Raw genomic sequence first — 26447 nt, forward strand, 5'->3', positions numbered from 1 at the left:
CCCCTTTCCCCGTTCTCCTTTCCCCTTTCCTTGCCTCGCCTCACCTTGCCTCCCCTCCTCTCCCCTTCCCTCCCTTCCCCTCCCCCTTCCCCTTCCCTTTCGGTCCCTTTGCATCCCTTTTCTTCCCTTTTCTCTTCCCCTTTCCCTTTCCCCTTCCCTTTCCTTCCTCAAAACCTTTTTTTAAGAAGCTCATTTCACAAAATTTGATGAAGAATGTACATAGTGACTTTTTTCCTTCTGTCAGCTGCATGAACTTAAGGCCTGAAGTAAAATTTTACATTACTGACAAAAATTGAGATTATTCAGTATGACTTAGACCAGCCTTCCACTTACAGAATAATTTCCATCTCCTTTTACCCTCTCTCTTGCAAGCTGCAGAAATCATTCTAACAATATAGCTGGGAGGGAAAAAATATGAAAAAGACACTTCCATTTTTATAATATATTTTAATGTTATCCCATTTCATATTCTCTTTAAAATAAGTGAGGTCATATTACGGATCAGCGGACCATCACTCCAGGCTGGCCATCTTGTATGATCACAGGTAATTTACAGACAGTATACTTCTATACTCTCCTTTCAGTTTACAGCCTTTTTACTAGGCAAAGCAGTTTGCTAGCAAATAAATAAATACATGCCTGACACATTCATAGTGTGGTAATGGCGGGGGGGGGGGAACTATCGAAATTGTTTGAAGTCGAAGTAATCAGACTATAACCACGATTAACAGGGGGTGGGGGAGCGTTTGTAAGGAGTGTGCATCAGTTTAAACAGAGAGTGTTGGAAGGCGAGGATGGGGGAAGTTTCCCCCCGCTGGCCGGCCGCCGAGCATCCTACCGCTGTGCTCTGCTGCCACCTTGGCCGCGCCGTGGGACGTGCAGGCGGCCCCGCTCCGCGGCTGCGGAGCTCCCGCTGCGCACCTGCGGCAGCGCTTCTTCTTCTGCCCACGGAACCACACTCGGCCAGGACTAGTCGCGCTCCCCGCTCGCGTCACATGCTCTTACAATCAGGACAAGGATGCATGCGATGTCTAAGTGGTCTGGGGTTTTTTTTTGAGCGGGGCTGGGAGTTATTCTTCAAAGGAAATTTATTTGCCTGCTGTGCTTAAAATCAGAGCTTAGGAATGTGGTTGGGAGGAGAATAACTTTTTTTTTCTGTCCTTTTTGCTTACTGTAGGATTCTTCTCCTCCCGTGTCCAGCCTTATCTTACATATTTGATGAAGAAAGCACTCAAATTCCCATTCATACGGCACCTACCTGCCTTCTGTGTCCTTCCTGCTATGTGACCACTCTGCTCTGGAGGGAACTCGCGGCAGCCCAGCCCACGAATGAGCTCTCGGTGGCGTTCAACTGCAGTTAGAGGTCGTGTCCCCACTTTTTTTTTTGGTGGGTGGGAGGGGGGGCAGAGAAGGTGACAGACACATCATAAAGCATTGAAAACATACATAAATTAATATTAGAAAACCAGTGGAGTTTACTAATTTTGTTTCCTCCTCTACATCTTTGTGTTACAAGTGCTACTTCATTGTCTTGACATCGGGCTCTGAGCTAGTGGTACTGACTTTGAAAAGCTTTCATGCACTTCATCTTTGAATTGCACATGCTTTTCTCTCATTTTTAAGGCTTTCTTGCACTTTGGAGGAAACATGTTCTGACATGCTGGAGTTTGGTGATGGTAAATATTTCCTTTGACTACAAAGTGCGTGTGTGAAAAAAACTTTTTTTTTTCCTGTCATGGAGATATGGTTCTCACTCACTCCTGTCTCCGTTGTAGTTAATAACCTGTAAACGAGCTGAATCTGAAGGTCTGAGTGAAATAGCACTTTTGGAACTGTACTTTTTGTCATAACACGCTGAGGAAAGTGCAGAAGCTCTGTATATGCATGTATGAGAGGGATTCATGCCACGCATATGACAATTTGCATACTAGACTCTGGTGACAAAGAGGGACCGCAGGTGAATCCCCAGCGATCTGCTTTGTGGAGAGGATTTTTTCCAGCCCCTAATCACAGAGAAGTATCCAGCTCTCCATCTGCTTCCCAGAGTTGGCGGTTCTGATTTGTTTCAAGTGAAAATAACCAAGAATAGAAAATGGCACGTAATAAAGAGTCCCAAGCCAAGCAGCCGCGTTGTCCTATTCTTCTCTTTAAACCAGCACTCCCCCCCGTGCTGAGGGCTCGGTGCCCGGACGACAGACAGGGCTGCAAAGGGTTAAGCCGCTGATTGCTTGGTAGGCAAAGTTTGAGGAAGAATATGTTTGAGGCTGAGTACGCTGCAGCCCGGCGTTTGAAATCTGTCACCCTCACTTACGAGCACTGCATCTGTGGTTGTCACCCGTGAATAATGATCGCACGGCGATAAGATCGCTCTGCGGCGGTGCGCCGGGGCCGTCGGGGGAAGAAAAGGAAATTACGAGGCGTTTAGCCTCTTCAGCGGGGTGTTCTTCAGTGTCATCGGTGGGTGTCAGGGTCAAATGACCGGCTGGAAAGCAGCTTGGGAAGAAAATTTCCTTCCTCCTTTCTTTGAGAGAAACCTTCGGTGATGGTGATCAGTGACAGCTATGGAAAACAGAGACCTCGGTGGTGAACCTTAGAAACAGTACCATGCCGGAGCCCAGCTGTTCTGCCACTTTCTCCCCTTTCAACCTGCCGGACCCAGTGGGCTTTGGGTGACCTACCAAGGAGGACCCATCTCCACAGGAGCAGGTAACGCCCGATTAAGTAATTTTCTGGATTGACATGATCTTGATTTGACGAAAAAATTACCTGAGTATCATCCACTGACTTGAAGGGTAGACTGGCTGAGGGTCCAGAGGCAGGGAGAGAAACAGGAATGATTCCGTTTAATCCCTCTGAGACTGTGGGGCAGGGAAACTTTCTGCAGTCTTGCAGAACTTTTTAACATTCCCACTTTCTTCCGTGACTGGGGGCACAGAGGGCAGAAATACTTGCAATCGACAATGGTCTGCTCTGCCTTATATGTTGGCGACAGGTTTATAAATACCGGGAGCATGGAGAACGGAGGGATGAATGGATTGAGGATAAGAAAGTGGGTTTTTTTCACTAGAAAATGCACTAATTGTCCATCAGCTTCAGGAAGGAGATATAAACCATTGTCAAATAAGTGTTCTGAAAAGTATGCAGACGCTTAAAGAAAGAAAAAATAGAAAGAAAAAGAACAGATTTTAAAAAGTAAAAAAAAAACCAACCAAACAAACAAAAAAACCCAAACCTAGAACAGTCTTTGGAAAAGGGTATTCATTTGCCTTTGGACTCTACGGGGTTCCTGATCCTTTCATCTCTCGGAACCTGCTGGGAGTTACTGGCAGACTCCACTACAGGGCAGCCCCTGCTCCAAGCCAGGGATGCAGGCTCTCCCCGCGGGTCTGACCCGTGCCAGACCTGCTTCTTCCTGTCGGCTAAGACCCGCAGAGGGCCCCCGGCTGCCTCCCCTCCATCCCGGGGGCACAGAATAGACCCCGGCCCCCAGGAGGGGAGTGGGATCTCGTCCTCCACTCCTTTCCGCTGCCTGAGTCTCCTGAGGAATGTCGGGCTACCTGCGCTCCTCCTTCCACGTCCACCGTCCCCCCTCCGCCCCCCTCCCGCCCCGCGCCATCACTCCGCGTAGGTGAGGACGCAACTCCTTTTCCGAGCGAGCAGGCAGCGCGGCGCAGCTCAGTTTGGCTCCGGGCTATCCATAGGCGGGGGCACTCCGAAGCCCCCTTGGAGGGCAGGGGGAGGAAGCCAGGGCGGGTGCGCGGCGGCGGAGCTGCCGCCGGGCCTGACTCGCGGTTCGGGCGGCTGGCTCCTCGGTACGGCTTTATTGAGCCTTTGAAGTCGTGAGTAGTTTAGCCCCCCCAAGCGAAGGGTGAAGGAGGCGCGGAGCTAATGGCGAGTGATTCAGCTTTTGAGGTAGGGCTGAGCAAATACAAGCCACTGAGCAGCCAGGGGTGAGGAGGAAGCAAACCCCGAGGCATTTCGGTTGCCATTTCTGTTTCCTCGACACATGGCATTGATCAGCTCCCTCTCGTCCATCCCTCCCCAGCCCGTCTCTTAAAGTAACTCGCAGCAAAAGCCATATTGTGAATGTTTTTTACTAATGGAGGAGTTTGAGGCAAATTCTCTTCGCACATTCCACGTCCTATCTTGACGCTCAAGTATCCTATCACTCAAATGCTCCTCAGTATTAAACAGTCTTGCCTGTAAGTGGACTTGTCAGGACACGGCAGTAGCCTACTAGGGAGCTGGGCGGCGGGGGAAGGGTTACCCCGAAACAAGCGCAGACAGCCCGGGATGCACTAACACACACACTCATACGGACACACAGTGAATGTGCGTTGGAGACATGGGCGGAGGGGGAGGTGGGGGTGGTGGGGGAGTTGTTACCGCTTTAGGGCAAAAGGCGGTTTCTCCAGCGGTTTTAAAGTCTTTCTGACTGATGATGGAAATCAGAATACTAAAGGAAGTCCGTCTCTTCCCTGAGGCTTGGAGATTCTTTTATTTTGTGTTACATTTGTTGCGCACTGCTACTACCTACCTAAAAGTTCGCAAGGGAGGGAGGAAGGAGAGGGAAAGAGGAGGGTGGGGGAGGCGGGCTTGTCGGCGGCTGCACATGAAATATCGCCATGTTGGTGGAGAGCACGGCTGTAATTACTGCCAGCGAGGGCATCTCCCAGGACCGCAGCTCGGGGAGTTTTTCAGTTCACTTCCCAGTTTCCCTTCCGATACACCCTGAGAGTCCCCGGAGCGGCGGTGCCGGGGCAGTCCCACCGCGAAGGGCGGCGATACCCGCACCTCCCTCTCCCGCAGCGCCGGCTCGGCGCTGAGGCGGGGCGGGGGTCGGGGGTCTGCGCAGCCCACACACACCCTCGGGCAGAGCCGCCCGCTTGGTTCCCCTCACTGAAAGCAGAGGCGGAGGGCGAGTCCAAAGGGACGGAGCTCGCTAAACTGTCCTCAGCAAGCAAGGGGTTAAAAGCGGGCAGGGGGACAAGAGGGGGGGAATAAGGAAGAAAAAATCTAGCCTGACTTTGCCTCTTGGAAAGCTTTAGGTTGCAGTCCTGCCTTCCAAGCATTCTTTAAACTAGAAATGTGGGAGGGACTCCAGGAGAGAGAGAGAGAGATGGCTATCAACTGAATTCATTACTGTAAACATCTCCCTGGGGTGTCAGGCAGGGAGGAAAAAAAGGCACGACTTACATTAGCAGGGAATAGTGAGATCTGAGGCATCATTACTGCTAAGATCAGCCTGCAATCCCGGCTGGAGGCAGGCTCAGGACTTGGAGAGAGCCAGACACATACATACACACATACTCACATATATGTGCCCGATGCCTTCTCCGACTTCTGAGGGTCCTGGGTCGCCGTGCCTGCTCCTCATGTGATCCTTTCATCATTTCCAGAGGACAGAAAAAAAAAAAAAAAACAAGAAAGAAAGAAACCCCAAGACCAAGCGTAGCCGCGGTCCCTTCTGGTTTATTTTTTTACCGGAGAAGGAGGAACGGCAGGGGGAAGAGAGAGCGAGGAGAGGAGAGAAAGTGCGTTGGGGATGCCAGAGCCGTGGGCTGCGCGCCGGAGGAGGAGGTGGCGGATCAGGGGGGAGGACGATGCCGCCGCCTCGTAAGGGCGGAGGAAGGCGCGGGAGGCGCGGGGGTCGCTCGGAGCGGAGGCTGCCGGTGGGGCACGGGCCCACGGGGCCGGCCGGGAGCGGCACCGGGCGGAGGGAGGCGAAGGCTACCACCGAAGAGCGGCGGCCGCAAAGTTTTGGTGTGAGGGGCCAGAGGCGCAGAGGGGGATTACGATCGGTGCCGGCGAGGGATTCCCAGACGCCGCCAGGTACAGTTGGGCTTTCATTTCTCTCTCTTTTCCTTCCTGGTAATTCTAGCCCCGGGCGATTTAAAGCCGCGGTGCCCTTTGCCTTCTCCGAGATGGCAAAGTTGAGGAGCCAGGATCAGTTTGTGTCAGAAATATCGCCTCCGCCTCGTTAGAGCCCCATATCCGCGGCGCCGGGCACGCACACGCATGGATTTATGAATGGCCGGCGGCAAGTGCTAGGAGGGTCCCCGGGATATTTTACGCCAGCGTGTGGCTCAGGAGCGGGACGCGGAGCTGGCAGCTGCAGCCGGTCCCGGGTGCCCGCGTTCCCGGTCGCATTTCAGCGGCGAGCGGGAGGGTGCCGAGCCTGGCCCCCACCCCGTGGGGAGGGCAGAGCCGAGCACTACCCCTGCGGCAGGGGGACCGGCAGGGCGCCTGTGTGAGCACCACCAGCAGCACTATTTGGGAGGTGGTTCGGAGAAACGGGATCTTTAGAGGTGAGCGTTGCCTGGAAGAGGCGGTCGGCTTAGCTCGGCGCTGCCAAGTATTAAGGAACCTACGTGGAGAGTCGGGAGCTGCGCCCGGCGGGAGGATCCATCAGATCCCCAAGAGCAGTCTCCGGAGCGGGGCTGGCGGTGAGTGGGTGGGGGCGAGGTTAAGAGAATCGGATCAGGACTTCGGAATACAAAGGAGCCACTCAGAGACCTGAGGAGTTACATGGTGATCTGACAAAATAGGGACAAATACTGCGGGGATTTGTGGTGTGTGTGTGTGTGTGTGTGTGTTGTGTGTGTGTGTGGGTGTGTGTGTGTGTGGGTGTGTGTGTGTGTGTGTGAGTGGGTTGGCGTGGGTGGGTGGGATGGTGTATGAACAAAAAATAGCAGGTCGCAAAAAGAAGTCAAGCAGCTGAAATGACCTCTCTTGAACATGATATAATACCCTATAAAAGATAAACAAACAATCAGCAAAGTAGGAGAATAATACTCTCCACCTTCTTTTGGAGTGGGAATCAGTCAACAGGAGCTTTTAATTAATTTTAATGGAGGAAATCTGTTTTAAGGCTTACAGTAAGCTAATAAATCCAAGGCACAAATCCGTGTAAATTCCTGTACTGTGTATGGAAGGTACTGATTAGATTTCTTCATATGCTACTTTTTGCAATGCAGAGCTCAGCTAAATAGAAAGGGAGAGGTTCCTTGCATGAGGAGCAGGAAAAGATACTAAAGCAAGTCAGACCTCTCCCTCTCTCTCCCCCTTGCTCCTCTCTCTCTCGAAGACACGATGTATGTTAAAGAGAGGTTTATTTCCTGCATCTAACTTTACAGTGCTTGCAGGGAAATTGAACCACTTTAGAGGTTGAGATTGATCACTGCTTGGGTTTAAAAAACCAAACTAACCATACAAAAACTCCCACAAATTTCCATGGACTTAATTCCTTGCTTCATTCATTGACACGGTCTTTCACCAAGAGCAATTTTATAAATTTGTAGTTTTAGAGGAAACTAGTGAATTGGTTTCAGATATGTGTATTTTTGGGAGGAGAAAAATCTGTCCTAGCATTTTTTCAAAGCCTCTAAAACATCTCTATCCACTTTTCTTTCCTTTCTTCCTTTAAAGAGTCAATATATGCAATCTTTGAGACATAAACTTTGCATAATTAAAAAGATATAACAGGTGTAATTTTAAAGGCACCATTTCTACATGATAAAAGTGATGTTAAATGTTAATCTTGTTTCTGAAAATGATGTGAGAGATTTCAAGAGGCCTGCTATTTAAATGGTCATTCTCTATCCTGATACAGTAACAAGGCTGTTGAGTGCAGGCCTGGAGTACTGTAGGTGAAATAAGTCAGAGCACTGTGTAAATACAGTGTCTGTAAAACTACCTGTGACTAGAACAGTTATCAGTGTCTTTCAAAGTCCAAGGTTTTAGCAAGAAATCGTGCTGGAATGCACCCAGTGTTCTTAAGAGTCGCTCCTCACATACGTATACACTCTATATTTTGTATAAGGTGATGTTGTCTGTGTTTGCTTTTGAGAAGTCTGGATCTAATTTGAGCCACTATTACAAGTCACATTTATATCCTGACCTACTGGATAGTTTGATTTAGAATGTAGACATATCTCCTTTACGCAACCCTACACCCTCCCAGTTGGAATCTGCATTACATAGGGTATGCTTTCCTTCAAGAATCAAGAATGTGCTTGCATTTAACTCTTAAAATAGCAGTATCTAAAATGTAGGATGTCATTAGGGCTGACTTCCCTACCCTTCCCACAGCAAAGAAGGAGAGAAGACATAGTTTTACCAAGTGAAGAAAATAAGTACCACTATCAGGCTTTTCCTGTACTGCACTTTCCATTTAAAGAACTAGAAAGAAGGCACACTTAAGATAATATTGTTTCCAGGAAGGTGAGGGCTTTATTTCTTAATCATTTCTGCTACCTCTTTAATCTCAAAACGAGTTCATTTTTGTGTAGGATACTTTCATGTAACTTTCAGGCTCTAAGCAGACAGATTCAAATCTAGTCCATTAGTGACCTCTATCTGTGAGAAGTGTATAGTCAATGTTTTTTTTTTCCCTTTTTCTTCACCAGAGTGGATTGGAAACACAGACTATACATTGTTTTGGTGTTTTATACTTGCAAATCACCTAGTTTGTCAGATTATCAATCTCATAACCATTACAGACAATGTGATTTCCTAGTGTTTTAAACAGGAGAATAAGAAAAGCAAACTCCAGTCCAAACATGAATCCAGAACTTTGAAAGAGCTTTGTACCTATTCCAGCTATTCCAGTGATAATATGATGAATATTTGCAAGAATCAGAAAAATACGAAGTGGTACATCTAGTGGTATTGAACATCATTACTAAAGGGATTGCATTTATGTCTGTCTCATGTTTTGATACTTACTCTAAAGCAGGCTGAACTTGTGTGACATTTTATTGCCCCCCAGTGCTTACATAATAACTGAAACTTGAGACAAACACTCAGACCAGATATACTATAAGTAGAGTTTATAGTAGCAGGGTGTTTCAAAAATGTAAAAAAAAATAAAAAAAAAAAATCCAGCTGTGTCTACATTAGGAATGCATGTCAGAGATCAAGGAAAAAGGGGTCTTTATAAACAGATGGACTCTTTTAGGGGATTATTAAACCCAGCTTCCCAGTACTAATTTGTCTCTTGTTTATATCCACAGCTATAGTCCATGTTTTTGTTAGTGATTGTAAATGGCAGTTAAGGACTTGATCAGCAAAATCTTTGAGTAGATGAATACCACTGTTTGACATTTACCAAATTGTAGTTGATTACCTCAGCACATGGTAATATGATGTCTTTAGGTGTTTCCTTCGCTCCCTCTTGGGTAGTCTTTTTAGGAGTCTTTCTGACAATGCTATTTATTTATTTCCTTAAGAAACCAAAAGAGTTGGAACTTTCCCCAGAGGTATAAAAATGTCTTCTTTTCTTTTTGTAAAACAAATATTTGTATTTTTCTCTTATTAAAAAAACCCAGTAGAAAAGAATAATATATAGTTGTTATTTTTTATAAAGGTCTAACTTTAACATACACTGAAGATATGAGTTTTAGTTCTCCTACAGTTATATGTAACCTACACTTTCCAAGTAATTGACTTCTTTTAAAGAAAAACAACCACAAAAAGATCATCATTAAAATATGTTTCTTGACAGGTATGTTTTATTCATTTATTTTAAACAATCCTAAACCGTAATGCATAGATGATAGGAAATAATTTTTTGAAGCAAAAACTGTTCTCTGTTTAACAAATTATATTCTAGTCACATCAAGCAATATGCCTCAGGAACAGTGCAATTTAATCTGATGTTTTCAGCCACTGGTGAAAGTGTTGGGACCTTCTTATACTTTTTTTTTTTTTTTAATTGGTGATTTACCCAGTTCACAGATTTTTGTTTGGTTGGCTGTTTTTTTCCATCTTTGATTCTTTCTTCTGACATGGCCCCTTGAACTGAACCAAAATTAAATACTAGCAACAACTTAAAACCAATCCATCATGCTCTATTCAGCATTCCAGAAAACTTAATGATGCAGAACGAGATCCATAAAGTATCCTTTCTAAAAAGAAATCTTATGTTATCTCTCAGCTGTACCTATAAACAATCTCCTGTATATTTTACTTCAAGCTATAACTGCTTTATTTAGTATATTTTATTTAAAAATAAACTGTTTTCTAACCTAGTTTAATGCAAGGATGTATTTATAAAGACATATGGTGCAGAAAATTGTTAATCATTCAAAGGTACTGTCATTGAAACTGATTCTCAAATCCTTGCAGACAAAACTCAATAGGCTTTTGATGTACAGGATCTGATCATTGCTAGACTTGGTCCTGCGAAGTGATGGTTTTACTTTGGCCCCAGGTGAGAGGTGACTTGCTTCCTACAGGTCCTGGTCAGTAGGATCTGCTCCTTGCTAAGCAGAATATTAAAGGTCACAGATAATATTCTGGCCTTCAAGTGAACAGGGCGCTTTCCTAACTCCTAAACATCAGCTAAACATTCACACTCCTAAACATTCACACTATAAATTATCATTGTAATTTTCTGCAACAGTTGTGGATTAAAGACTGCAAAACATCGCAAAGAAAAAGAATAATTTTGAGAGGTAGTTAGGGCAATAATCTGTAGATTACTGTAATGGTCTTCAATGTGGTTTTTCAAATCCCGGCCCAGGCAGAGATATGTCTTGAGCCACAGAATACAGTATTTACTTCCTTTTATCCTCATTTATTTGTGACTATATAACAGTGAAAATGTTTGGATGAAGGGACAGAAGTCAAACTTCCTTACTTTGTCCAAGTTGTCATTGGTAATGTAATTATCTTAAGGTATCTTATACACATCGAACTAATTCTTTCCTGAAAACATACTAGATGAGTAAATTAATCTGAAACTTTTCCGCAGTCTCTCTTCAGACAAAACTGTCAATACTTTTTTAATGTTGGGAATCTCGAGGGAGAATTACAAGCAAAAGACGTTGGGATTCCATATCTGATTTATTAGCCATTCACTGTCATGTACTTCTGTGTTCAGGAAGGTCTGGGCAGGCTAGACACTTCTCTTGTAGTAAATACTGTAAACTGTATGGAAGTACTACATGACCTGTTAAGAGCAGGAAAGGTCAGAGCTCTGAATCAAAAGCTTCACCAGCACCTCCAGAGAACTGAAATCAGCGTGTGGCAGCGTCACTTCCAGTTCCCACTGGCAGCTTTTGTCATTCCTCCATCAACACCAACAGGGGAAATTAAATTAAAGAGTAGAGCTTTTCCTGACAGTACTTCCAGTCCTGCCCCACATAGCAACACTAGTAGCTCATACCTCACCAAGCTGTTCCATAAGAGTTAGACAAGAGACATCACGTTAAAAAGCGTTGCCTTTGTGGGGAAGGGACACAGCGTTGTCCTAGCACTGCTGGGAGACTTTGGTGATGCTCATGCACAGTCTTCAATCTTCACACAGGTTGCAGGGGATCAAACCATGGTCAAGCTGCAGTCATAGGATCATCAACTACAGACTTGTAGGTTCAGAGTGACAAACATTTATTTCTCTTAAGATTTCCTGCATAAGAAGGTAACATTCACAATGTCATTGGAAACTAATATAACAAAAATAATAATTATTTTATATTAATATCCTACTGATAGAACAAAAGATTTAACATGCATTTTTGAAAAAGAAGTGCAGATTTTATACGTATATAAATGCATATATACAGTTTGTGTATGTGTTACATATATAGATGACTGTGACTTTGTCTGTAGTCACAAAGATCTCCCTCAGCCCCTTCAAAGTGTATATAATTAATTTTAAATTGATTTTGTTGGTGAACTGCAAATCAAATTAAACAATAGGAAAAACATTTTTCCTCCAGTGTTGGAAGTTTCTGTACTGGGTAAAAAAAGCCGAGGTGCTCCCAAGATGTATTACTCCCAAGATGTATTGTTCCCAAGGTCAGTGGAAAGAGTCTGTAGCAAACTTACCTGTGCTTGTGAAATAGAACTTCACGGCTGTAGTACTGCATTTTAAGTCAATGTATTTGATTCCAGACTCAATCATTCTTTCTTTCACTGGCAAGTTAATTTCACAGGCACTCTTCTCATGATTAGAGATTACTCATGTGAGTAATAATTTGAATACCCAAAAGTGATGTCATGGAGCTGTAATTGAAGATGATACAACCCCAAGAGTGTGTCTATGGTTATCCTAGTGTATATATGCTTTCATTAGTAGTTTCTTCATGTGTGTATGAGAAAACAAGCTATGTAGGTACAAGTAGTTTAAATTACTAGGATTACATCTCTATTAGGATTATAGCAGTGTATGTGTTTGTTACAGGCACAGCCTGCATAGGTATACTTCTTTAAAAACTATCTGTAGACTAGGCATCAGGTGAGCATATCACTTAATGAATTTTGGTAAGTGAGATGGTTTTAGTGAGCATGTTGCATGCCTGAAATGCTAATTGAAACCATATGAGGTGTCTCTAAATGAAGGATATTTGTTAGTAGTACATTATAATTTAATTTGTGATCTAGGAAGTTTTTCCTAGGTGGTACTTCTTGTGTCATGGAGAGATTTGCATCCAACTAAATGTACTCTATTTAACAGTCTTGTTTGTCTGGTTTCACAGGCCACCTCATTGGCTCATCTAGGTTTAACTTATCTTTAACCACTTATCTTTGGAGTTAGTTGCAAATGCTCCAAGACTAAACATTATTTCTTGAGTCGTATCAGTTGAAAACTTGCTGACAAGTTTCATAATTTGTTACAAGTATGTAAAAAAAAAATCACTTTGATACCTAAATTGGTGTTATCCTGGATCAGGTGGATCAATTTAATACTTTATTGCTCTGTATGCATATTGCATCATGCATACTGTAAGCCTCCACATTATTTATTGAAGAGAAATTGGAGATAGAAAAGACATATAAGGCTAACCAACAGCTCACACTTATTTCTCTAGTACACTCATACCATTTTCATTCTTGATTTAAGTGTTTTCAATATTTTGTCATTTTATCCTTTGAACTGCCCATAGAAAATTAATCTCCAACACAAAATGAACTAAACAAACAAAAACTGCCATTATTCAGCCTGTAAATTTCTCCTCTTTTAAAACAAATTTAGTAGTCTAACAACAAATTTCCTCACACTGCAGATGAGTATACAGTTAGGGACTGCTAAAATTTAACAGAACATGATCACATAGACACACAGAGTTATTCCCAACTACATTGCTAAATCCTGTAAATCAAATTGGTATATGCCCGACAGTGATTTTTGAAATAGCTAATTCTGGCCCTGTGCCATGCTCTTCAGTGAAGAGCTGCTTCTTGCAACAGTTCAACAGTAAATTGAAAATGCGTTTTGTCAGTAGAAGTCTCTTTTTCTTTTTTTTTTATTTGAGAAATTACTTTTACTGTATGACAAAATCAGTTTTAAAACTTATTCTTTAGAAGTCGTGCAACAGAATAACAGGGAGAGATATGTCTACCTCTATAGCTTTGAAAATATTTAGAAATTAATTAGGAAAGAAACATAACGGATACCTCTCATTCTTTTAACAATGTACACTTTGAATGCCACAGACAGAGCCAAGTCCCTTTTAGTTGCCCACAGATGCCTAAGCATCTGTGGCAGAGCATCTGACAGTAAGGTTACTCCAATTGCTTTATCTATGTTGTGCACTATAAAAAAAATAATTTGCTTTTGAGAAAGCACGCAGGATCACCCTTGAGGAGAAAAGGCAATGCAGAAAGAATCGTGCCTTGCAGAATATACCACCTAAGGAGTCTTTCTGCTGTGCCTTCTGCAACTGGACATGCCTGTCTCGTATTGGCCTTTTTAGCCACCAACGCGCTTGCAACAAACGTGGGTAGAGACCTTCCCAAATCTTCGTTCGCAAAGCCCAACCATGATGACTGTAAAAATCTCTTTTTTAAAATCTCTTTTTTATTCATGTGATATTACGTATTTATAATGATAAAAATGCACGTTGATGCATACAGGGACACCCACAACAAAATGTAAAAAAAAAAAAAGATTTCAAGAGAATTAGAATGTCAAAAGGTCGTTTAGCAAAATCTATTTCCTTCTGAAGTTTAGTTAGCATTTTCCTTTTTTTTTTATTATTTAACTAGGTAGTAGGGCAATCAGTGGTACTGCAGAACTTTGAAATAGAAATTATATATGAGTTTTTCTAGTTTGTTTGTTTTCTACCCTAGTGCTTTTCTTCCGCAGTTAATAGAGAACAGTTTTCACAAGTAGTACTCTGTTCAATGCAGTTTTAAAAGTTTGTGTGATACACCAGAACCTTAATTTTTAATTATTCCAGCAAAATGCAGTGATTGAAAATTAAATAAAGATGAAGAAAATAACCAACACCTCCCCCCCAACAAAACAAAGCCAAACCAAGAGCAAAGTTGAAGGAAACCCAAGCCCACAGCTCAGGAACTATGGGAATGTCAATGCCAACAAGATGGTTGTTTTCTGACCCACAGTGGATAATCTTATCAGTATCTATTTAACTTTATATTTAGTACGATATACAGGTTTCAACTAGGTAGTCTATTATCACAGAAGTCAAACCCTCAGCTCTATTCTCAGATCAGCACAGTGGACCTTTATAAATCTGGAATAAATGAAATGTTAGAGGTGCTGCCAGCAGCTCTGGCAACAGAACTGTTGATCTGCCCAGATTCTCTTTCCTGCAAAAATGTCTTATCGGCAGATCCACACATCCTACATGGTATGACTGTGAATTTACAGATAAGAGGACAGAATGACTGAAAGTGTATGGATGGCATGAGCATAAATAGGTCATGAGTTACCAACTGTGGAGCTTGATCCTGAGCACCAAGAGAGGCAATTATAAATTTCAGAACCCCTCAAAGGATAAGGAGCTCTCTATGTAGAAGGGTTTTGCTTTAATTCTTCAGCCTTCATTTGTCCAAAGTTGAAAGTACATAAATCAGTCCGTACAAGGAGAGATGACTGTGAAATTCATAACCACTCATCTCTGTGACATTGATGGAAACTCTATTGGATCAAATGCATAGGTATTCTAATTATAAACTTCTGATATTCAGAACTTCCTTTAGGCCATCAATATCTCATATGCAATCATATTTTACAAGCTGCTGAATGATTGTCTGGTTATGCATGTACTGACTGAGAGAAGTCATCCTACAGTCTAGCCAAACAGCTGCAGAAAGATGATCCTTTTTAAGCACTAAGAGAATAAACACCTTTAAATTTCGGATAATATCAGTGTCAGTTCACAGGTTGCTTAGGTCTTGTGAAGAAATATTTGGCAGTCTTGGGAAGGGGTGTTTAAATATAGAGTTGTAGATTGTTTGTGTTGATCGATAGTCATGTTTGTCAAAAGGCATTCTTTTTAACTCCTTCAATGCTGCACTAAAAGATCATCTCCTGCTCACTACAAGAAGAAATAACGCAAAGATCTGGAGCCTTGCTATGAAACTTACACTCCCATTGCCTTTTATTGACATACATTTATATTCTTTCCTGTTTCTCTCTCTCTCACTGTCTCTTTATTTTTCAAATACATGCAGCAGCATAGACCGAATCAGAATTTTTAGTTAGCTCTTCAGCTAAGAAGGATCTCTCTTTTAAGCTGGAGTTCATCCTCTTATGTCTGTCATGTCAGGTGCATTGAGGACATGAGTATCCTAAAGATACTATCAAAACTGAAATAATAATGCTCGTGGAAGCTTTTATTTTCATTTAAATATTTCTCATATCATTTTTGAAGGTCAAGCATTGCAGTATTGTGCGAAGGGATGATAAAAGCAGGAAAGGGAAAGTGACTAGAAAATAACTGTGGGGAAACAGGATGAAAGTGAGTAATCGAAATTGTTCAGACTAAATGAAGTGCAGAGATAAACAACTCTCTGTGCAACAGAACAGGAAATTGGAGCTTCCTAATCATCACAGTTTTAACCTAAGCTGTTATTCATCTGAGAAGAAGACAGCTGACATGAGAGGGAGAGGTAGGACAATGTACCATCTAGGGGAGAAGCTGAGGCAAGAGGAAAGGATTTGTGGCACTCCTCCAGTTGTTTCTCTGGTGCGCATGGCACATTGGAATTATCACAAAGAGCTAATGCTGTCTTAGAGTGTATTACTTCTAGAACAGAAGCTTTACGGGTTTTGTGGGTCTGGGTTGTTGCTCTTCAGCCTATTCCCTCAATGTTAGTCCATGTTCTCATTTTTGTGACCTTAGAAACTCTGCATGTTAACCATGGGATGGATAAAGCAATTAGTGAGAAACTAGTCTCAAATTTTCCTCTCAGAAGTAGATTTATACACAGAATGTCTGCTTTACATGGATATATCAAGAGAAAATAATTAATATTATTTGTTATTTAAAATATAATATAGGTCCTAGCAGCTTTCTTTTTTTTTTTTTAGACCTCTCATCTGAGAGAGAGAGAGAACCTTTATGTGACAAAAAAAAGACTGAGTTAGAGGAACAATGGGGACAATGCTAAGGGAGCAAATAACCTTGAAGTGGGTCTTTATTATTGTTACTTATAAGAAAAATGCTGAAGGAAGTGTTCACTGTGCACTGTAACATACAGAATTGTGATGTTTCTTCTGCGTTATCAGCGCATTCATGCTGTCCTGTTGATTAAATCACTGGCTAGGTCAAACATTGATCAAACTCTACGTTATGGTCTGCAAGTATGCTTTTGCCTCTTGGAGCTGAAGGCAAGGCAGAATTCAGCATTGGATTCTGAAAAGAGAGAGGGAACAAGAAGTGGTACACACTGAGGACTAAACTGGCAATAGCTGCAGAAACTCCCTGTGCATGTACATATGGGAGGGTTGGCATTTCTCTTCCCCCAGGCACACCAAATGCCCACAATCATCATCAGCACCAAGTCTGAGCACTTAATATGAAGGAAGGAGATAATTTATGGTGAAGGTTATACTAAAGATAGATGTCCTTGCTTTGTTAGTGAGGGTGTGCAATTTTTTTTAAAATATCAGCCTTCTTCATGAGTGTTCTGGTAGCAATAATACTTGGAACAATATGTAACTCTAGTTGTTTGCTTTCTTGTAGTCTTTCAGAAAGTCTGATAAAGAATCTGACTAGAATTCAGTTACTTTGACTATAAAAGAGAAGAAAAAGCTCAGTGTAAAAATGGCACTGTATGAGTTAACATGTTAGCCCTTAATTCTTTCAGATCAAGCTTCCTGTGAGTAATAAAACACAAGGCAAATGAAGTTGGCTGGTCTCAGTCAAGCCTCTCATGGATAGTTGCCCACACGGGAATAACTACCGCATAGATTAGCTGTGTGAATAGTTCCAGGACAGGTGTGGGACTGAACTGCACTGGCAAAACTGTACCACGGAACTTGTGTGCAATGCTTTACTCAGTGGTGTCTGTCTTCCTTTTTAATGACCACTAAAATTTAGCTAAACATGTTTTTTAAGTAATTGTTTTTAGGGAATTGGAGAAAACTCAAATTTTGTCAGATTTGGAGTTATTTTATTAGACAATTCAGAAAAAAATGAAGTACAAGTGAAAATTAAAATACCTTGAATTATTTCTTACTAGTCAGCATTTAATTTCTGAGAACAGGAACAATGTTATGGCTTCTGATCCATCTTTCCTAACAGCCTAAAAAAATTAACAAAAGAAGTGCAGTGTTTATAAAGCTTACGAGGAGACAGAAGGACACAGGGTTTGTCCTACTGAATACAAAGTCTTTTTATTGCTATTTGAAATCCAGGCATAGTTTTCCATGATCTATGTGAAATGATATGTGAACTCAGGTAAACCTACCACTATTAGCAGAGCCTTATTTTTCCAGTCCTGGTCAGAAGTGAAAAGATTTTTTAGGTAAGGAGGACGAACTGTGCTTTTACCTCCGCATGCTCTTCTTCCTCTGTTTTTACAAAGTAGAAGTAAGCCTAAGTCACACTGTACAAGTCATTGTAAAAAGCACATTATCAGAAACAAACTCTGCACTATTTTTCCCGGCATAAAAATAAACAGAAGATAGGAGGAAGAGTTAATAACAGCATTCGGTCAAGGAATTCTGACGCATAAGCAGATTCGGAAGGCTGCTTGATATTAGATGTGTAGCACTTGCATAAATCAGGGCTCGACCAGTTTACAACAGCTGAATATCCACAACATAAAACAGAAAACTTCTCTGTTGAGCTCCTTGTTGAATCATGACTCTAGGCCAACCTTCCTTTCTTTAGCAATAAGGGGAAGGGATTGCAGTCTGGGAGCCGACACTGCTGTTTGTGCCCTGGCTGCCTCAGAATCAATAGAGGACCCTGCTCTTCAACTCTCTCACACAGAGTAAATATTTCTTTTCTTGATTTAACTGGTGATTTAAGGAAATGCTTGGTCATACCACTACCTAAAGTCAGGTTTACAGTACTGCTCTAGTTATTTGCCTCACAGTTTGGAGTTTCAGAGTCATATGTGAACACAGTTAAGTAATTTATTGAGACATCTGTTTATACTGCAGTTATGTTTCTTATATCTGTCTCATAGCAATTGCTATGCCCATTGTGACTGACATGTTTTCCATGACATTTTTCATGCATTCCACCATCACTGTATCTAATGAAGCTTGATTTTCACATACATATGACCATTGTGGGCCTGTAATATGGCTCTAAAAATTTACCAGCCTAACCCTCACCTCCTTCTTCTAGAGAAATACAAACATAATAGTTTTATGAATGCAACTCTAGGCTTTTGGTGCTTGCATTAAATTTCGAACCTACCAGTTTTAATGAATTAAATAATTTCTTTTGCTGCAGGAACTCTTTACTGCGGGAGTAGGGAGAATAATGACAGAGGTCCTCTATTATTTTGCTATTTTTAAATTTCAGCTATGCTTATAGTTGTGCATAGTCTGATGATGGTATAGTCTAAGAAACATAAGAACAGCATGAGAAAATTGCTATAATGTTACTGGAGATAATTTAGTACTGCTGCTTTGCAGGGGAATATTTACCTCCAGAATTTAAAGTGAGACTTTACACTCTTGACTCCAAACAGAAATGGACAGCAAAGTGTGTGGAGCTTTGCTAGCTGGTTACTGGTGATGTCTTCTCATTCAGGATTTAGCGGCCTTTTTCCAGTACAAATTTCCGTAGTACCCCAGAGACAGTTAATGTCTAAGAATAAATGTATCCATTTTGATAGTAGTTTTCTTTATAGAAACTAATATAGTGTTTTACAACTAGATATAAAACAATGTGAATAATAATGAGCCACGTTCTATTCTGTTCTGTGATCTTACTCTACTCATTGCTGTAGTAGCCTACCACCAATATGTAAAACTTCAGAGAAAACTGCCATGACAAAAGAATTCTGAAGTGTTTGATAATATCAAATGTCTTTATGTCATGCCGAGAATTATTAATACACAACATGAGACCTGGTCAGTCAGAAGTGCAAAGCTTTAAATTCCTTTGTGATCATGAAATTCAGGGCAGTGGTTTGTACACCTTGTTATTGCATTGTGCATTGATCATATTTATGGCTTCACTGACTATGCACAATCTAGATAAGTAATTAGCAAAATGACATCAATTGTCCTGCATATTCCAACTGCAAATGGCAGTGTTGCAAAAGTTACTCTGAAGGGATTGTTCTTCTAGAAATGTAATATACAGCATCTCTCACCCTTGCTCTCTTTCTCTGTGTCTCTGTACCTACCATTGTAACCTCTAATGCTTAAAAGTCTAGATATATTGAAACCTAGGTCTTCCCACAAAGATTAATGTGTTGTACTTTCATGGTCCTGTGATTCTATCTTATTTTAAGATCTTCTATCAGAGAGAACTACTTTAGGAAGGAGTCTACAGGTTCACTACTAGATATCAGTACAAAGCTGTCATTTTAGACTGTGGGAAAATGAGATTAGAGCTGATCTAACAAGAAGCAAATCTCCCTTTCCTTTCTCCCAGGTAATTAGACAAGTTGAATTCATGAGCCCAGTGCATTGCCTGCTTTTCAGGCAATTTCCAGTAGGAAGATTCTCCTTAATATAGATAAGTACCTATGCTCTATAATTGCTGGCAGTCATATGGGGAAGCTGCATTCTTTCCCTTATATGAATTGCTATGCTGCAAATAAAATAATGTGAACCAGTATTTAAGTAGAGGAGATTCTTTCTGATAATTTTTCAGTGTTTAAGTCTTCTCGTGGTGTATCACTCCTGATAAGGGAAAAGGAATTATAAAACCTGAAACAGAAAGAACTAATGTGTGACTCATCCCACTTTCACCACAGATTTTTCTCCAGTATAAATATAGGTTTATTCTTCTAAATTCTGGAATTATTTTACATCTATATAACTGAAAATGAAGAGACATACTCCTTGTTTAAAATCTTCATGCATAGACTAAAGTATAAAGAAAATGAGCATCCTTGTATCAGACCAATTGACAGTGTCACTGCAAAACATACTTAAGGCTGTAAATAATGAGAAACACAGTGCATGTGCAGACCTTTGTGAAATACCTGAAGTAGAGAGTGGTGATGGTTTATGAGTCAGTGCTTAGATACCAGTAAATTAACAAATCAAATGGGTAACTACAGTGATCTGCCTATTTGTGCATGCTACCTATATCCATATTAGTTTAAAAAGCAATTGCAAAAGTCAACAACATTTTTGAAAACAGAATCAAAAGTAGTATATGTAGTTCAAAGGATATGTCCAAAAATCCATTTTTTAAAGTGTATTAGATTTTCATTAAAAACACTAATAGGGAAATGAAAAAGAATCCTCTACTTTTTAATATAAACTGTAAAAAAAATTACATTCCATAAACTGCAAAATTATCACACTGTTTGAGCAAAGCTTCTTCATTTATTTTGATGATTAGCATACCATCCTGTAGAGAAACTCATACATGTGCTTGCTGTGTGGCCATTTTGGTACTTGAGTATGTGGGGCCCAGGAGAATAATAAAAATAAATCCAGCAAAACAATTACCTGCTTCCAGCCCAAGTACAAACGTTAAAAATGCTACTATAATCAGATAATTCCTAAGGAAGCTGCAGCTTCAAAAATATCTGATTTTTCCATATACAAACTGAATTTGGACTAAGGATGGGAAGGTCATTTTAAGGCTCTCCATAAAGTACAGTGAAAATCTAAAGAATACTGTAGCAAAGAGACTATGCGTGTTGCAACTTCTGTATATATCAATTTTTACAGAGATCTTCAGACAGCCATGACTGACTTCTAAGGGCCTTGCTCTCCATTGTAGCAATGTAAGTCAGGAATATTTTCTCATGAGTATCTCTGTGCATATTGCTCCTTAAGACAGTTGATTTCACATTACTTGATTAACAATTACTTAACTACATTACTCACTCAGCAATATCTAAGATTGTGGGGTTTTTTCCCCCAAAACTTAAAAATCATGCAGCTGTACTGCTGTCCTTTCATGCTAAAACAATAAAAGTTTCTTTGATGTCTTCCATACCTTCCCACTGTCTCCCAAAAGTGACCAAGATGTTTTTCCTGTGAAATGCAGGCCTCTGTTTTTTGCTACATATGACATTGGCTTCTTCTGTTTCTAGCTTAATGAAAAATAAATTTGTGAAGCAGTCCCCTTTCCACAGTTGAGGTCAAGATCTTCAGAATTCTTTATACTTTCAATCCCAGTCAAAGTCAATAGGTTTTGAACATGATAACCATTTTGCAGGCTCTCCACATATATTTAAACACATAGAAATTTATTGCAACTATCTCCATTAGAAGGTTCAAGAAGCACCACCAATTACATGTTTTTGAGTGAGAAAGATTTAATTTCAAAACATAGTATGACCTAAAATATAAATCTGAGACAGTTTGAACTAAAAGCCCTTTCTGAAGCTCAAGTTTTCTCGTGGTGACTTTTTTAAATTTTTTTTTATATTTAAATTGTAGCCATATTGCCTGCAAAGTCCACAAAACAAAAGCAGTAAGTAACGAGAGTGATAAGAATAGGCAGCAGGTTGTCTGGCATGCAATGAGAATTAAAACAAAGACCAATCTCCCTTGGTAAATGTTGATATGAATAATTAAATGAACAGTAGTAACATACAGTCTGACAAAACCAGTTTCCTTCAAGAGACTTGGGAGGAATTAAGATTTATTTCAAAGGAAAGCTTTTATGCACGTCTCCAACATCTTGGTTTCCTTGAATTGCAGAGTTTGTTTCTGTGTTAAAACTTCCTAAGCTAATTTTCCAAATAAAGAATGTTGGAATAATTTTTGCAGTGTCTGAATTTTCTTTCTCAAGTGTTTCCTGAAGAGAAAATGCTGCAATATTGTAGTGGGTGAGATTCAGTGGGCTAAAAGAATGGCATCCAGTTATTGGTTTGATAATTAGCGTATCTGACGATGCTAGAATATATACTCTGTAATTTGAACATGCAGGTCTGCTCCTCAGTTGGTCTTCATTGTCTTATCATTAGATTAGTTATGCTGGTTCACGACTTGAATCAAGGTGTGAATAGTCTACTAGATGATCTGATCTGATTAGCTTTCCAGGGTAACAAAAAATTAAAGTGAATGTAAGATATCAATGATAAATCCATTCCTCTTAAATTTAACTCAGTCATAAGTTTTCCTTCCCATATTATGTTCATAATTAGCTGAAAATTTTAGAAATATTTAAATAAATTTCAAATTAAATAAATTTCAGAAAAAACATTTTGATTTGGTGGAACAGGATATCTAAAGTGATGCAGAGTTACTTATTTGGTGTCCTAACTACTATTTCAAGCTGCATAAAACTCTGAAATTTAATAGCAGTCCATTGTTACAGGTAATTGATTAGTTTGAATGTAGTCCATTTTTAGGTACTTCTGTGACTTAATAGCACCAAAATAGCTAAGAATCTGTGTTTTAATATAAGTGACTAAAGTTCCTGAAGTCAAAGACTTAGGTGAGGGTTTGGCCTTCAGCAGAATCAATAGAAATAATTCCCACTGACATCAAAGGAATGGGGTAACTTCTTCTGACTACCCTTTCCATATCCCTTATTAGGAATTCATTCAAGCACATCATTGAGTAGTTGCTAAAACTTTTAATATGCTTATGAGGTCTGTATGCTTCCTCTCTCATGTAAAGGACTATCCATCCAACAAATGGCCACATATTTTTTATTTATTTTTTATTTAATTGCTAGTTTTAACTCTACTGTAAAGTCCTACAAGTCACCTGGAACGAGATGTATTCCTTTTCTTCTTTCTCAGTGCACCAGTGGAACATGGGAACTGAGACAGAAATGCATCCCAAAGGGAGACAAAAAAATACTATACGGGCACCTGGAACATAAACTAATACATAGAAGTTCTGAGTGTAATTCAGGCTCAGTACTGCATGTTAGCATTTTTTATCAAAACCATAAAAATTACTTAAATGATCTAAAGAAAGTTTGTAAAACCAGGTTCCAATACATATATATGTATTTTTCAGATATTTATTGTAACATTCAGGCTTGAATTCTTCACAGACCTTTAAAAACTGACTTTCTTTAATGTGTTTGTTTCCAGATAATTAGACAAAAAAACAGTGAGAGATGCTTAGTATCATTTGAGAAACTGAAAATCATGATACTTATCCTACTAGCTGGAATGGAATACCATTTTTACTCTTTTAGCCTTTGTCTCAAATAAACAGAACATCAAGATATTTTTCTAAAAGCAAACATTATTAGGCAATCTCCAAGAAGTTATGTAAGCCTCATTTCTAGGCACATATGGAATTAGCTTTGATAAAGTACTGATATATTAGTGTTGAAAATATATCTGCAGTGATGGAGTAGGTACAGTTGACATAAGGAAACCTTCTTGTTACTTAAGATAATTTAATTAACTGAGTTTGGTCGTTTGGAATAGCAAAAAAGGATTGACTAGAGTTGAATTTTATTGTAGACTCTGTCCTTTGACAGAGAATGCACTGACTACAACATCACTTTCTTCAATTGGAGCTTTGGGTGAGTAATTAAGAAGAACACATGGCACTGAATAACAGTAATAACCTATTGAACACTTGCAGACTTTTTGCCCACACATCTATTCATAAGTTCTCTTATGTGTATGCTCCAGGTCTTATGTCCATAGACCTTACTTGCTAAACCCTTACAAACATCTAAATTTACACTCATTTCAGGAAACCACATTCACATAAGAGAAGTGCATATATTGCAGCCAACAGTTAAAATCGTATCTTGTAGAAATCTCTAGAAAGATGCTATGATAATTTGTTGTTGGGTTCTGCATACCTCTGGTTCTTCTTTCTTTTCCTGGTCCTCTGTTACTCCCATTGTGCATCTCCTCAATCTCCTTTTCCTTCCTGATGGACTTCAGTGCAGTAAATCAGTTTAAAATAAAACATTGCAAGAGAAGCAATGCCTTGCTGACATAAACTGCTACATTGCACACAAGATAGGGAGGTATATTTTATACTTGATTACTTTAGGTGGATACTTTAGATGGCATTAATAACATCAATATTTATATTGCCATAAGCTTAGCTTGCACTAGAGTGTCATTTATATAGTGTTATGTTTCCTGCAAGTATTCTTCCTGTCACATTAATTTCTGGCTTCTGAAGGTAAACATACAGCAGAACAAAGCCATGTGTATGGAGTTTCCAGTACTTTTAATGTTATAGCTATTAAAATAATGACCTTTATGCAGCCATCTGCGGCTCTAGGCAATGCCTTCAAACTCAGAGGTTCTTTGAGATTATTAATAGCAATAACATTATCTGAGTAATGTGAGAACTGTGGCTGTCCAGATTGAATGTCACGGGTAAAATTGCATTGGAAAATATGCCCATCTGAATTGGTTAAAAATATAGGCATTAAATCAAAGAATCACTTCTTCCATTTCAATATTTCTTGGGCATTTTGAGCAAAATTCTGGAGAGTTTCTGTTACCAGAAAATTATTAGGATTATCAAAAAAGTATTGAAGATATCCACGCTAAGCTTTCACTAATTTTTGAGTGTTGCTGCAAAAACACTAAAAGCAATCAGTGTTTACAAATTTTTGTGATAAGCTTATTGAGTAGAGTAATGATTTAAAAAAAAGTTATTTTAAGCAAATATCTGAATAGTTTTGTCACTCTTAAAAGAAGGAAGATTTAAATCTGCTGGGCTATTCGAGGTTCTCCAGACTGATCAAAAGTAGTTTTATTTCATTTTCTTTGTTTCACAGTTTCCAAAGATTTAGGATAGAAAATGTGATCATTGTTATTAGTAAGAGTCCCATACATGTAAACAAGACTTGATAAAGTGCTTCCAGATCAAGTACACAAATATTGTATGTCATCATCATGTTCTGTGGTGCAAATAACCTGAAATAAGATCTGTCTTTTTCCAGGAATTTTATTTATAGTTTACTTGATTCAATTTCCATATTGTAATGTCATTTTCATTCTCTATAATAAGTTAATGCTATGCTGGAATTATTTAAAGGGATTATAGTATCAGTAAATTTTAAATCGTGTTGCTTACCTAAGCTTGTATTACTGAAATAATGATTGATAAGCACTTTTGTGAAATCATGTGAAATCGAGTACATGAGAGGGCAAAAACTATCACCAGCACCACCAACAAAACAGCCTTTAAAAGTTTAGTGACTGAAGAACCACTTAGAGCTGTTGTGTTTTAGTGATTAGAGGAGGCAGAATCATATTACAGAAACTGAAGTGAAATCCTGGCTATGCAGAAAATGTTGGGAAAATTATGTTGCCTTCAAAAAGATGAGATTTTGCTCCTGAGGCTTATTCCTTCTGCATCTGCTTCTGACTCACTGAGTTTACTTGGTCAAATCATTTAAACTTTGGTCCAATTTGGTTAAAAATTCTGACCAATCCCAGAAATTTTGTTCCGAGCTGTGTCAGTGAATCATCTTTTGTCTCTAAAACACTTAAAGATGATGCAGTGAAAGATGATCTTTATATGAAATGTCCCATAAAAATCTAGATATCTCCATTTCTTCAAAATCGTAGTCAAAAGCAAGAGAGGTTTTTTTGTTTGGTCTTATTGCTTTTATTATTTTTTCCCCCCAAAGGAAACATGCATTTTTCCCAACCAAATTTGTTAGTATTGTGGGGAGACACTACAGAAAGGAGATATATTTAGCTCAGAAAGAAGATGTCCAAAAGTAACTGATATTATATTACAAAACTATTAGATGGATAGGGAGAAATAGAATATTCTAAAGTGTCTTTTTCCTTAGATCAAGGGTCTGGAAGAAACTACATACTAAAGTGATTGTATTCTCCATAGTTAGGTACTATCCTGCTGAACTAAGTGCCACAGAACATCCATAAAGTCAAAAATTTATGGTCAGAACAAGTACCAGCTATTTATAGGGATAACAGGACATTCTTGGATATGAAAAAGAAATAAAAATTTATGGTTCTATGTACCCTTGTACAGGAGTCAATAAGACAGCTGTTATTCATTCAAGAGTTAGGCACAAGCTCAGAAACTTGTTTACAAAGGTGAACAATTAAGAGTTTATGATCTCTTTAATGTTTAGGATCTCTTTCCAAAGCATTTGGTGATGGCCACTGCTTTT

At 39.9% G+C, this 26447-nt stretch overlaps 1 protein-coding gene across 3 annotated transcripts in view; it reads left to right on the top strand.

Annotated features, from left to right (window-relative positions):
• Nucleotides 1–2193: 2193 nt before the first annotated feature.
• FLRT2 (fibronectin leucine rich transmembrane protein 2) overlaps nt 2194–26447 on the top strand; it is a 65550-nt gene continuing 41296 nt past the window's right edge. The window contains exon 1 of one of the 3 annotated variants that reach the window (XM_029964173.1): nt 2194–2706. The gene's annotated coding sequence lies outside the window, so the exon portion shown is untranslated. Of the gene's footprint in view, nt 2707–5723; nt 5833–6248; nt 6309–26447 lie in introns of those variants that run through there. The other 2 variants (XM_018082726.2, XM_018082728.2) reach the window with 2 other exon arrangements.

Source organism: Manacus vitellinus, unplaced genomic scaffold (assembly GCF_001715985.3).
Source record: "Manacus vitellinus isolate BGI_N305 unplaced genomic scaffold, ASM171598v3 scaffold_6_pilon, whole genome shotgun sequence".
NCBI classification, from domain to species: Eukaryota; Metazoa; Chordata; class Aves; order Passeriformes; family Pipridae; genus Manacus; species Manacus vitellinus.